Source organism: Copidosoma floridanum, unplaced genomic scaffold (genome assembly GCF_036245765.1).
Source record: "Copidosoma floridanum isolate Cflo_tuat_1 unplaced genomic scaffold, Cflo_Japanese_pri ptg000013l, whole genome shotgun sequence".
Lineage (NCBI taxonomy): Eukaryota > Metazoa > Arthropoda > Insecta > Hymenoptera > Encyrtidae > Copidosoma > Copidosoma floridanum.
The window spans coordinates 6,621,211-6,635,737 of NW_028321890.1; positions in this window are offsets into that span (position 1 = coordinate 6,621,211).

The following is a 14,527-nucleotide window of genomic DNA, read 5'->3' on the forward strand; positions in this document are numbered from 1 at the left end:
CCCCCAAGCACCGTACTTTGAAGAGCTGTGGGAAGTAGTCGCAAAGAGCTTTAAGTTCCATTTTCGGCATGTCATTAGAAAAAGTACGTTAAAATTTAAAGAATTGTCTACTTTGTCTACGCAGATTAAGGTTTGCCTTAACTTTTGTCCTATCTGCCCCATGAGTTCCGTTGGTGACGATTGTGTCACTCTCACCCCTGGTCATTTTTTTAAAGGCTCTGCTCGTATCTTAGTTTTAGAGTCTGGTTCAGAGGTTGCCACTGATTTGAACCTGCACTAACAATAGAATCTGATAACTCAGATTAGTCAATCATTTGAGGTGCGTTGGCGTAAGGAGGTACTTCATCACCTTCAGCAGCATAATAAGTGGCTTAAGGAGGTCAACAATCTAAAGGTGGGTGATTTGGTAGTCATTCGTGACGACCAGTCTTCTCCTCGTTGATAGCTGTTGAGACGTGTGATGAAAGCTTTTTCTGGTCGAGACAGTTTGGTAAAAGTAGTCAGAATAAGAACGGCAACTTCATAATCTAAGCATCTAGTGGTAAAGCTCGAGAAGTTGCCTATTAAAGAGAAAGTTGCAGTTCATTTTGCGAAAATAAGGATCTAATTGTCTGAGAGACTTGCTCTTTCATTTTTATCATGTTGACTCCTAGTCAATTGTGTAAGTGACTCAATCTGGGCAATAAGTCGCGTTTGGTTTAAAACTATAATATATATATAGTTTTAAAATAAGAGCACTAAATAAGTGATAATGTTTTAATGTAAAAATCAAGATGTGAAAAGAACAATGTAATTAAGAATTACGTGTGCTAGTTTACTTGTAACAAATTTTAATTTTTAATAGTAAATGTGTTTAGATATACTCACTTTTTCATTGATTTTGTTTAACTTTCATTTCTGTCGGGAATTAAGACTAATTGTTATAATTAAAGTTATTTTAAGATCGTTTCATAATCATAAATTATGTATTGATAAGTTTATCTTTGCGATGTACAATGTTGTCAAATGAGATGAATTTTCATGAATTTTATAACTGGCCTATTTACTTTTACATTGTGTAACATTGTTGACGCATAGCCTTTTATCCAAATTAAGAGATTTGATTAAACCATATAAATTAATCGTGGCTTGATCGCACCAAGGCAGGCGGTATGTGTGTGACGTTTATCTAGATTGGTTTGGGTCCATGTTGTGGTGCAGTAAGAGGTGAGCAGCTGTGCACCCTGGCTGCTCTTGGTGCTTCGCCAATACAGTGCTTATCAGAGCATCACCTTTGTCTTGGCGTAACAGACTTTTCCTTCAAAGTCAACCTTTATCTCAACGAGCTCGACACCAGCCGAGTAACTCTTCGTTCTTAATTCACTGCATCTTATCGTTCAACGCCGTTGATCATCACCGAGTCAAGCCGTCAATTACATCGAGAAGCACAAAAGCCATGCCCCAGCACATTGAAAAAAAATCGTCACTGTTGTGTGTACATAGTTTAGAGACGAGAAAGAAAACAGAAAGCCAATTCGGAAAATGCATTTTAACCTGTTTTATTGTGAGTGGGAATCAAGAAAGCGAGCGGCCAAGCAAGTTTTTTAGTTATTTTTGATTGATTCAAAAGGAAGAAAAGAATTAGTCGTTAAAGTTGTCAACAAATTGTTACAGTCAGTTCATTATACTTCATGATTATTTGTTTTATTGATTTTTCTACGCAACCATAGTTATTCATCGTTGTTTCGTTTCACTGTCTTATAAATAGATAAGTGAAGACGTAAATAGTCTTAGTTATACTTTGAAAAAGATGAAAAAAACATGAACACTGAGCCTTTCTGATACTTCTTCTATTTTAGAAGCACAGTACTTTTTACCTATTGAATTATCGCCAATACACAGCTACGTTATTAGCTTAGTAGAACTCTTGTCATAACGGGTATAATTTATAATCGAACAAATCAATCAAACAAATGTCTCGGTTTACAAAAACGAGACCCTGGTGGAAAATAATAAGAATACTTTTTTATTGTATACAAAATTTATGAGATTCTAAGTATTCAGTCTCTAGTCGCATTTGATAAATCAATTGCGTACTATGAGATTCATGCTCATGAGCCATCTGCATTGTTAACATATGGTAACAGCGATAAGATTCGTATTTCAATACAACATCAAGATTTGGGTCTTTTACTATCTAGAAGTTCTTTGAATATGCATGGAAAATTGGTCAAAGCAAATGAAAATACAGCAGTAACAAATACTGCATTGATAAACAACGCCATCCGCTACTTTTTTAAAGAAATAAAGTATGAGATAAATGCAATAGAGGTGGACTAAAGCAAAATTTTGGATTAACAACTGTTATAAAAATTGGTTATTACCTTTTACTGATCAAAGATCTATGATAAATACAGGTTGGCTTGGTATTGGAGAAGAAGATAATCATCCTACTAATGATAACGGCTTCTTTAGTATAATGCTCCCACTGAATATGACTTTAGGTTTTGCTGAAAACTATCGCAAAATAGTTGTCAATGAAGGCATGAGCTTATAATTACAATATTAAGAAACGATAAAAATGTCGTGTTGCAAACTCCAGTTAATGCCAATACTGCTGATCCTGTGGCCGTAGCAACTTGGGAAGACGTTAAAATAGTAACATAGAGATTAAGTAGATTATGCCCTTACTGGAAATTTCAGATTCTTGGAAAATTCGCTTTTTAAATTACATGAAAAAAGACAAGTTTATACGTTCGAGCTTTCGAACTTGGGAATTATACGAGTGTTCTCTCTTATCTATCACATCCAAACATGTATGGAAGGTTAAGACATCAAATCAGTTAGAGAAGCCACGCTACGTTATTTTAGCCTCTTAAACTAAACGTCAAAGTCAGAAAGATATAAGTATGTTTGATCAGTGCAACATAAGAAATGTGAAACTCTATTTAAATTTACAATATTATCCTCATGGTAATTTGAATCTTAACATAGCGCGTAATCAGTATGCATTGCTATATCATTTGTATGATAATTTTGAAAATTCATACCATAGCGAGGATCGTGCACCATCACTGGGCAAATATCACTTTCTCAATTGAGTACCTTTAATCGTCCTCGATTGTACCAACAAAATGAATTATTGAGAAATGCTTTAGTAGATGTGAGCCTAGAACTAACGTTGCACACAAATTTTCCTGCAAATACGTCAGCTTATTGCTTCATTTCGCACGACCGTATAGTTTAGTTTAGTCCGATGAGTGGGGATGACAAGAGACTCGTGTAAAGATGTATAAAGTCAATTTAGAGCTTTGCGAGCATAAGTTTTTTTTCAACCACAATGGATAAAGGTCAAGGAAACAGCTGGAGTGAGGGAGAAGCAGAAAAAAAACGACTAGAAGAGTGGGCAAAATTTATGAGGAGAAACGAGAGGAAAGACATAAAGGTTAAAAATACAAAATCAAAGACAAATCGAAAGATAAGGACTGTAAAATTGTTTTAAAAATAATACGTTTAATAAGCTAGACTTTAATCCGTATGTCACATAAACCATGTACAAGTAATTTTAAAACTAATGTTAAGTACCGAAAAATCTCAACTAAGGATAATGATCATAGAAATGAGAAATAAGAAGCCTGTGCCAAAAAATTTCGTCGATAAATATTCAACCAACAGAGGATCTTGTCTTAGAAATAAAGGTTATAAGAAAATAAAAAAATAATAAAATTGACTTTTATAACAGTAAAAGATGGTGTTTTTTGTGGACATGCAAGGTTTGAAGAAGCCAAGTAATAATTACATGCTCAAAGAATTGGCTGTACTTCTACCTAATACAAACGATGCAGAGACACAAGTTTTTTTTTTTAACAATGTTTATCTGGTGAAAATTACCACAAAAGCATAAACATAAAAATTTGATTATAAAACCTTGAACTCTGCCATCATGGACGAACCAGACTTAGAAAAAATTAAGTATAGAGAGATCATAAATATTTTATGGAAGAATCTTGAAAATGCTACAAAGACACATGTTATTAGAAATAAAAAAAATTGAAAGTTTTGGCTTTAAAGGTCACTGATATGACAGACTATCCCACGTTCAAACTCGCAAGATTGGTTACTACTTGCACACATCATAATGAAGCCTACAAATTTATGGGTGCTGTTCATAATGCGAAGCGAACAAAATAATTTGACTTCAATATAGAATGGGTTGTCGTTGATGTTGATAATAATAAAGAGTTGCAAGAATGTATTTCAAAAAAAAATATTAAACGAAATCCTTCTATAAATCATACGTGTTTTGCGAATCTAGTTTTGTAAATGTACATTTTTTAAATCCAAAATAATCTGATTAAATAAAAAAAAAAGCGAAAAATATTCAACAATTATGTTCCTACAATTCTACGACATTTAAGGAAAGTAATTTTCAACCTTAGTATTCATAATTCGTAGATACTGATAAGACGCATCACGGATTTTATCATCAGTATCCATTGCTTTCATAATGCTGATATATGTTTTATACCAAAAGAATTTTCAGTGGTTTCATTGACAAGAAATATTGTTGGACATTGAGGAGTCAAGCCACCTTGCAATTTAAATAATGTAACGCTCCATGTAAAAAAGCATAGTAATAACCAGACGCTAGGAGTCCACGGTCAAATGGTTTGAAAGTGATATCACATAAAATTATTTGAAGTATCATCTCGTAACTATTGCTCAGAACATCAAAAGAACTTGTTCACATGGAAAAAACGAAGCTAAGTTTTTAACTTGATATTGACAAGCGAATTTTATGATTTGTCTCAAATATGTCGTCCCTTTAAACACCTCAAAGATAAAAACTTTTTTCTCATATGTCTGACACATGGAATAAATCCTTTTTAAAGTATAAAGCTATTTTGTGCTCCTCATAAAGTGCACTTATTAAGATAATAATTTATTACTAACACATCAGTCAAGTCATCAAAGCAAGACAATGATCCATACGATGCAGCTTATGAACGACTAAAACGAAGAAACAGCAGTCTACGTAGATAAAAAGCAACAACATGGTTGGTGAGATGAAGCATATATTGAAAGAGAGAGAAATAAAACTTGTACCATGTATTTTTTTATTTTAAAAATAAAATGTTTAACAATATCACTTTGGTAATGATGCTTGTTTTTCTAGTCTAGTTTCTAAATATACATTATTCAATTTAAAATAAAGTAATTGAAAGAAAAACAAAATAAAAAAATGTTTTACAATTTTCCACCTATCACTCCTTATTTTACATAATCAAACAACGTGCTAGCTTTAATAAAAAATGTACGCACCAGATTTTGCACATTGAAACAGCGCTCGCAAACTCAAGTGGCACTACAGGCGACTAATACACATTGCAGCGTGCATTAACTTAAACATCGCGCGCAAACTCAGATTAGGCAGCGCACGCAACATCAAGCAGCGCACGTAAAGAAAGAGCCCATTAGATGCTGAATGGCCCACTTCAACCAAAAAAGAAAGCCACTATCCGCAGAAAGAAAATAAGCCAAAATCATCTGGCTGGAATTGACGTAGCCTATCTACTCAAAACATAACGAAAAGCACCAGCCACCGCACAATCTTAAACTTTTACTGGTCACTTTATTTATGAATGAGGCATGAAATAATTATGAAAGCGCCAATCAACATTAACAGAGGTAAACTTGCTGATTTGTTTGGTAATTGGGGCTTGCGTTATTAGTTCGTTGTTTATCAATAAATTAAGTGAGCAGTAAGCGGTCTAGCTGTGAGGTGATTAGCTCTTGCGTTAAAAATTTGTTAGTTTTTAATAATTAAAGCGGCCAGTGAATACTTAGAGTTGTAAGGTGATTGGCACTTCCCTCATTATTTAAAGCTTTTTTAAAAAACCAAAGCGACCAGTAAGCACCCTAATTTGTGTGGTGATTGACGCTTGCGTTATTTTGTTCAATTTACTATTTAATGAAGCAACCAGTAAGCACCTTAGCTTATGTGTTGATACGGGCTTGCGTTAATATTTAATGTTTTATTTAAAAAAAAAGTGCGCAGAAAACAACAGCTCATCTCACGAGTGCAATGGTAGAGCATACCATCTTCAGCAGGAAAAGCTCTCTAGAGCACCCACCTCTAGGTGGCAAGCGTGGCTCCACTTACTCATGGATCTCGACTCGACCACCGTAGACTTCGACACACGCCTGTCTGCTGCGATCCAAATAACGATCGTTCTTTAAACTTATTCTCTGTTAAATTAAATATTTTTTATGTGTTAAGTAAATCTAATTCCTTTCTTACTCACTGTTTTCTCATTGTGTCTACCTGTTTCGTATCTCCACTATCCTCGAGCCCGGAGTAAGCTCACCCCATACCAAACCCCAAAGTGGCGATAATGCCAGGATACTTCCCAGGAGGTAAGCAGTGCAGTGTAGATGCAAAATAGATAACGCTTTCTTATTTTTTCGTTTTAACACCGATAGCTCGCCCCATTTGTTATTTCGAATCCGGAAATGTTTGTAAAAAAATATTTCTATTTCTTCGATGGTGTCAAAAATTTTCATTTTTTATGAAGAGTAATGCTTCTCCTGAAGTCACATTTTAATTTATTTTGCTAAGTAAGGTTCGTTTACTTTTGGAATTACTTGGTATGCTTCTCTGCAGTCATCTAGAAAATTAAAGAGTGAGATGCTTAAACCGTTATATAAAGGTATCATTTTGATAACGTCTTTTGTAGAAAGATTGCGAATAAGTATTATAAATAAAATTATTTATGTTATGCAAGCAATAAACAATTTAGAAAAAAGTGCTGTATGTAGGCTTTTTGAAAAAACTTGAATGATTATCGTGAGTGAAATCGTTTGAGTTATGATTTTTAGGTGTTTCGATAATTTTTGGGAGTGTGCCATTGCTTGAAGTATTAGTGATTTTATTTTTAGTTATAATAGTTCTGTTATTGCCTAGTGAAAATCGAGATTTATAATTTGCACTATTATGGTTGGTAAACTCTATAGGTCTTATGTATGGATTAAGTAGGGTGTTTAGGTCTAGTTTTGAAAAATTCTTAGCAATTTCTATGTCATTTGTTAACACATTACTAAATTCTTGGTTTACGTCAGTGATGGCTTCTTCTTGCTGTATGGTAGTTATTATTTCTAAGGAATTTATGTATTTAGTAAACAAATCTTTTATGATATTATTCATTTATTCGTTTTGACAAGCACTTGTGACAATTTCTGCGTCCATTATTTTTTATAAGGATGTGATTAATGTGTTGATTTTGTGAGCGTTTGCTAGATATATTGTGTCAAGTAAGTCTTTCTGTCTAAATTATAAAATAAAGATAAAATAATCTCATAAAGTTGGTTGTCTTTTTGCTGTAAAAGTGGGTTCAAATTTGCTATTGGCATTTTGTAGAAATTTGAATTGAATGCAGCGTGCAGGGCGTGGACAGCAAATTGTTGGTGTTCGGCAGAGTTTTTCAAAGTGGTTCAAATATTAAATGTAATTTACCAGAACCTTTACAAGTAATTAGCTATTAGCAGCTAACAGCTCTCCTGGATAAGACGGTGAGGTAGACTGTGTGTTTAGCCGGTGATGTATTGTAAGAAACGAAAATTTTAATTAAATAGTTAGAAAAAGTTGATTTGTTATTTTGTGAATGTTATAAAAATAATTTAAACAATTAGACTTTCGTTTAATAATAAAACTCGCTTTAGTCAACACCAGCTACTTGCTTGTTAGTTAGCGGTTTCTCCAAGAAAAATGAAAGGTTCGAAGGGTATGGTTCTATTTCAACCCCAAATCGCATCGATAATCGGAGGTAGGACTGGTGATAAGTCAAAGAGTAGAGGTAAATTTGTTTAACATATTTTTGAAAAATAGTGCAGCAGCAGGCATAATCCAGATGGTGAATTTAGCAGAAGTGGATTGGGGCGTGGGAATGGCTGGTAAGAACTTGATTTACCGAGTGTACGTTGATATCACTTTATGGATCCGGCCGCTAAGTAACGGACACCGTATGGTACTTGTTACTGACTATGGATGGACGTTACTAGATGTGACACAGTAATCGTCTTAGGTTGTGTAGTGATTAGCGCTTGCGTTGATATTTTATGTCTTGTTTATAAATAACGTGACAAGTAAGTGACGTTTTCATTATATTTATCTTAAATAATTAAGTGACCAATAAGCAATTCAGGTTATGCGGTTTCTGGCGTTCGCCTTATCATTATATTTATTTAAATCAATGAAAGCGACCAGGAAGCCAAACAAGTTGTATAGTAATTAATGCTTGCATTATAACTGAATGTCTTCTTGATAAATAAAGTAATTAGTAAGCGCCACGGGTTATGTGGTTATCGGCACTTGCGTTAATATTACATTTATTTTAAATAATCAAAACAACTCGTTAGCTACCCGTGTTGTATGATAGTAAGCGCTTGCCTTAATATTTTATGCCTTATTATTAAATAGAGCAACCAGTAAGCCTTACAAGCTGTGTTGTAATTAGTGCTTAAGTTATATCATCAAATTATCTATTGGAAAAAAGCAACCAAAAAGCACTTCAGGTTGTGTGGTTATTGGTGCTCGCGTTATTTTATTTAATTAACTGATAAATATAGCACTCAAAAAACGCCTCAGATTTTCTTAATAAATAAAGCAAGTGGTGTGCAGCTGGGTTGTTAGATGATAAGCTCTTGCAATATGAATATGTTTATTTTAAATAATCAAAGTGACTAGTAAATGCCATGGGTTGTGTGGTGATAGAGGCTTGCCTCATTTCATACCTTATTATTATATCTTATTAATACCATTATTTTATACCTTATTAATAAATAAAGCAACCAGTCACTGCCCTGGATTTTGTGGTTTTAGGCACTAGCGATATTTTAATCAATTAACTAATAAATAAGATAACCACGAAGTGCCTTAAGTTGTGTAGTTATGAGCGCTTCCGTTATTTTTTTACGCCTTGTCAATAAATAAAGCAATCACCGAGCGACCCTGGTTGAGTAATAATTGGTGATTGTAATATTTCATTCGATTCGCTGATAAATAAGGCAACTAGTAAGCACCCTAAGTTGTGTAGTAATTGGCACTTGCGTTATCAATTAGTGCCTTATCAATAAGCAAAGTGACCAGTAAGGGACCCGGGTTGTATGGTAATGGGTGTTTGCATTATTATTATATTGATCTAAAGATTATTAAAATAAGTAAGTGATCATTAAGCGACCCAGGTTATATGGTGATTGGCGTTTGCTTTATTATTATATTTATTTTATATAATTAAAGCGACCAGAAAATGTCTCAAGTTGTATGGTTATTGGCTCTTGCGTATTTATTTAACGCCTTTTTAATAAACAAAACGAGCAGTAAAAGCCCTTAATTATATCCTGAGTGTGGCTTGCGTTGTGATTATATTTATTTTGAATATTGAAAGTGATCAGTAATCGTCACAAATTGTGTAGAGACTGGTGCTGGCGTTATAATTGTATGCCTTATTTATAAATAAACTCTTCCAGTAAGCACTCCGAGGTGCAGGTGATTGTTGCTTGAGTTATTAGTTAATTTTTTATTAAGAATTAAAGTTACCAGTAAGCGATCCAGCTTGTTTAGTAGTTAGCGCTTACGTTATCATTATATTTATCTTAGATAGTTAAAGCAATAAGTAAGCGCCCCAATTTGTGTCATATGTGTCATAGTTAGCGCTTGCGTTGTTATTTTATGGCTTAGTATTAAATAAAAAAATTAGAAAGTGGCCCAGGTTGCAACGTTACTAGGGCTTGCGTTGTCTCATTTGATTTATCAATAAATAAAGTAATGAGTAAGCACCTTAGATTGTGTGGTGTTTGGCACTTGCGTTGTTATTCTATGCCTCATTAACATATAAAGCGACTGGTAAGCAACCCAGATTGTGTGGTAATTGACGCTTGCGTTATTATGATATTCAGTCTCAAAAATCGAAGCGACCATTAAGCGTCCCAGGTTGTGTGTTAATCAGCGCTTACCTTAATATTTCATGCCTTATTAATCAATAAAGCAACTAGTAAGCTTTTTCAGTTGCGTGGTACATAGTGCTTGCGTTAATTTATTTGATTTACTAATCAATAAAGCAATCAGAAAACGCTTAAGGTTGTGTGATAACTGACGCTTGCTTTGTTATTTGATTTCTTATTTACAAATTAATTAGCAAGCACCTTTGGTTATGTAGTGATTGGCGCTTGCATTATTATTTTATGGCTCATCAATATTTGAAGCGACCAGTAACCGCCTCAAATCGTGTGATGATGTGAGCTAGCGTAATTTTATTTGATTGAATTATAAACAAATCAACGAGAAGGTGCCTCTGGTTGTGTTATGATTGACGCTTGCTTACTTACTTGATGTCTTATCAATAAATAAAACGATCAGTAAGCAACGTTCGTTGTTAGCTTATTGGCGACAATGCTATTATTATATCGATTATAAATATTTAAAGCAACCAGTAAGTGATATTTGCTGTGTGGTAGTAGGTGCTTGTATTATTATGGTATTTATATAAATAACTGAAGCAACTAGTAAGCACCCTAGGATGTGTGATGGTTGGCGCTTGCCTTATTATTCAATGCCTTATGGATAAATGAAACAACCAGTAAGCTCTTTATGTTAAGTGGTGATCAGCGTTTGCGTTATGTTATTCGATTTACTAATGAATCAAACAACTGGTAAGTGCTTCAGTTTGTACGGTTATTCACGCTTGCGTTATTATTTTATGCATTGTCAATAAATAAGACAACCAGCAAGTACCCAACATTATGTAGTGTTAAGCATTTGCCTTATATTTTTTTTACCGTTTGAATAAATAAAGTGACCAGTAAGCGCATCAAGTTGTGTGATGATATTTGCTTGCGTTATTTTATTTGATCTACTAGTAAATAAAGGAACTAGTAAATCGCTACGGTTGTTCGGTGATAAGCACGTGCGTTATTATTTCATGCCTTATTATTGAAAGAAGCGACCAGCAAACTTTTTGCGTTGTGTGGTGATTGCCACGTCCACTACAACTATACTTATTTTAAATACTTAAAGTGACTAGTAAGCACCCTAGGTTGTGCGGTGATTGGCTCGTATGTTATTGTTTCATGCCCTTGTAATAAATAAAGTGATCCGTAATGGTCCTGAGGTTCTTTTGTGATTGGCGCTTGCATTATTACCATTATTATTTGAAATAATAAAAGGCCATTAACTGCTCTGGGCTGTGTGATAATAGATGCTTGTGTAATTATTACATTCTTTCAAACTGCTTAGAGTGATCAGTAAGCGCTCCAGGTTGTGTGTTGAGTAGCGCTGGCGTTATTATTTTATGCTTCTATAATAAATAAGGCAACTGGTCAGCGTTTCGGGTTGCGAGGGGATTGGCACTTGCGTTATTGTTGTATTCATTATAATTAGTTAAAGTGACCAGTAAGCACCTTAAGTTTGTCGTGATTGGCGCTTTCGTTATAATTATATTCATTTCAAATGATTAAAGCAATCAGTCAGTACCCTAGGTTGTTTGGTGTTTGGTGCTTACGTTATTGTTGTATTTAGTAAAAATATATAGAGCGAAAAACGGGCCCTCCTGGTTATGTGGAGTTTTAAGCTAACGTCGTTATTGACTGTTTTATTATATATATAAGCTTGTTAGGCAGCTGAGAAGTTCATTGGATCATGGGGTTAAATAGCTTAGGGTTACTTTTCTACTAATGTATAAAACAAAGTTGCTAAAATCGTTAGCATTGCTAACTGCAAAAAGTATTAAACAGATTTTGCTGAAATTTTACGAACTGATTTTTTAAATTTTCAGATGGTTTTCCCATAGTTTTTTTTCCAGAAAAGTTTATAACAATCGCACTAAATAAGTTAAAAGTTTTACAAAAATATGCCAGCTTTGCACGTTAGCATAGTACGATCTGCTAGGTGGCATTATCATGAAATCGAAGCTACTCGTAACAGAATAAAAATAAGTGTGGTTATAAAAGGTCAAAGCGTCTTCAAAGCTTCTACAGTGGTCTACCAGCAGTACATCGAATAGTATCAAGAATAAGGATTTTAGTAGTGCTGCTGGGTATCCCGGTTACTAATGACATCCTATTTGGATGGGCAAGTGATCTTAGCTTACTTGCACCCTGAACCTATAGGATTGGCGAGAGCAACCAATAAAACAATTTTCTAACCGATAACGTCTCCAGCGAAATACTAGAAGACGTGCTTAGCCAAAGTACAATCTGCTTTTACACTTAAGAGTTATGTGGCCATTTCATTATCTAGCCTGGTGCCGTCCAATAATTTTTTACTACAAATTTAAGCCAGGGAAGACAGCCCTGATGAGCGTAGGCAGCCACAACAGCATCCTTTTCAGTAGTCGTCTTAATGGCATACCCATAGAGTAGGTATTCTCTAGGTCTACTTTTCCAACTTACAACGGGCGGTTGGTTAGCCGAGGGGAGACCCAAAGACGAGATATTCTTTGGTCAGTGATGTACCTCCCTCCGTCACGGTCTTCGTATTTAGATACTCCAAGGATACGAGTCAAGCTACCCGCAGCTGGCTCTCTATCATCAAGAATAATAATAAGAAACAGCTGGAAGTCACACCACTTTCAAGGCCAATAAAAGTATTTACGTTTCCTACTTAACCATCAATCTCATTGATTTTTTTAAGGGTCACCTAAGTTTAAACTACCTTGCCAACAAATACCTTTTTACTACCATTTCTGAAAACAACTTGTCAACTAAAAGACTAAATTGACTTAAGATGGCCACTATTAAGCCAAGTCAGTCATTCGCTTGCAGTCGTCACGAGTGGAGTTGGTCGTCACAAGACTGGAAACTCCAGTGACCGACGACCCTACATAATCATCTTCACTCCAAGCATTGAACTAGGAATCACTGATTCTCTTCAAGGTCTGCGCTGGGTGAACCTAACAGCTATGAAGAAAAAAAAACTTAAGCCAGCAGAACAGTCTACAACGGGCCAGCATCAGGAACCACTCTTCCCATCTTAGTCACTAAAACAACTGAGTCTGCAAAAAAAGGTGCTTCAGACACCAACGTCTTTGATATTTTACCAGAAGACTTTGGGAAAGATCTCCACAACTATCTCCAAAGTTTTTGACTTTGTAATTTTTTTTCCAATTAGTCTGGGAATTTAGCAGCAGGCCAGAGAAGATAACTCTGAGGTATCCAGGCAGTCACAATTGCTGTATACTTCAGTCAAAAAGGAGTTTACTTAAGAAGCTCACCGTTACTTTTTAGAACCGTTGAATGTCAAACTACCTTTTTAATGAATACGTTAAAACTTAACAAAGTTGACAAAAAACAGCCATATGGGATCACAAAGGTCTTAACCATACTAAAAGTCGCAAGAAGGCGAATTAAAAGAAAAACGTTAAATGCACTTGTAAGTACTATTTTAGGCATCATGGAACTAACGCACAACATTTATCGAGAGAAAAACAGCAGCATTAAAATTGACCAATTAAGAATTTATTACGTGAGAGATCAGCTTTTCATTGTACCCTCACAGTAATCTCTTAAATCTTTTAAGCACGATTTTGCACCGTGATTTCTTTGAGAAATTAAGCTCGATGCAAGACTAACCACACCTTCACACACACACTTATTTACACCCGTAAGTTATGTTTTGTATTTATTTTATACTTTTAAATAGATAACATTGTTAGAAAATAGTACACGTGAGTGCTGATTTTGCAGTGTACGCTATTTTCCCCTTTAAGCCATATTAAATATATTTGCGAGAGGCAGCTACGGTACTGATAACCTTGATACTTGCCTTCGAAAAACAGTGGGACAAAATGGACAAAATTTAGCCTTCACTACATTTTTAACGGATTATCTTTAAGTTTTGTGGAAGTACATAAAATGGCAGTAACTCTTATGCCCAACTTCTACTTTTTTTTAACTTAAATTGGCAAATCCCAGTTTTAAATAAGCAGGTTTGTTTATTTGATTAGATACTAAAATCTTTTTAAAGTTACAGGGAATTCATTGTTTCTGGGAATTTAATCCAACATAACTCCGCATTCGAGAGTAGAATTTGGAATTAAACTTTGTGAATTTCACACTTCAGAGCGAAATTCGGACATAAACTTGGTAAATTCTACATTCCAAAATGAAATTCAGACTTTGAATTTCACTAGTTCCACAACCGGCAATTCTGAACCTACTCCTCCTTATTTAAAGTTTTGAAATTATATAAAAAACTCAAAAAATTAGGAAGAAAATTGTTCGATTACAAACTGTATGAAGTTTTCGAATATTTAAAAAATTTTTGATTCGGATAAGCAAGTTTCGACAAAAATCCTACATTGCATGATATACGAATTTTATTATGAACATTTACAGTGAAGAGAGTTGTGGGCACTTAAAACTTAAAATTTGACTAAATGGGACATTATTTTGCAAGCTTTATTACAACGTCGGACAGGAACTGTAGTATAGGCCCGTTCAGTCGGATTTCTAGTTTTTAGTATCACGCAAACCCATGTCATTTTGAACGTAACTA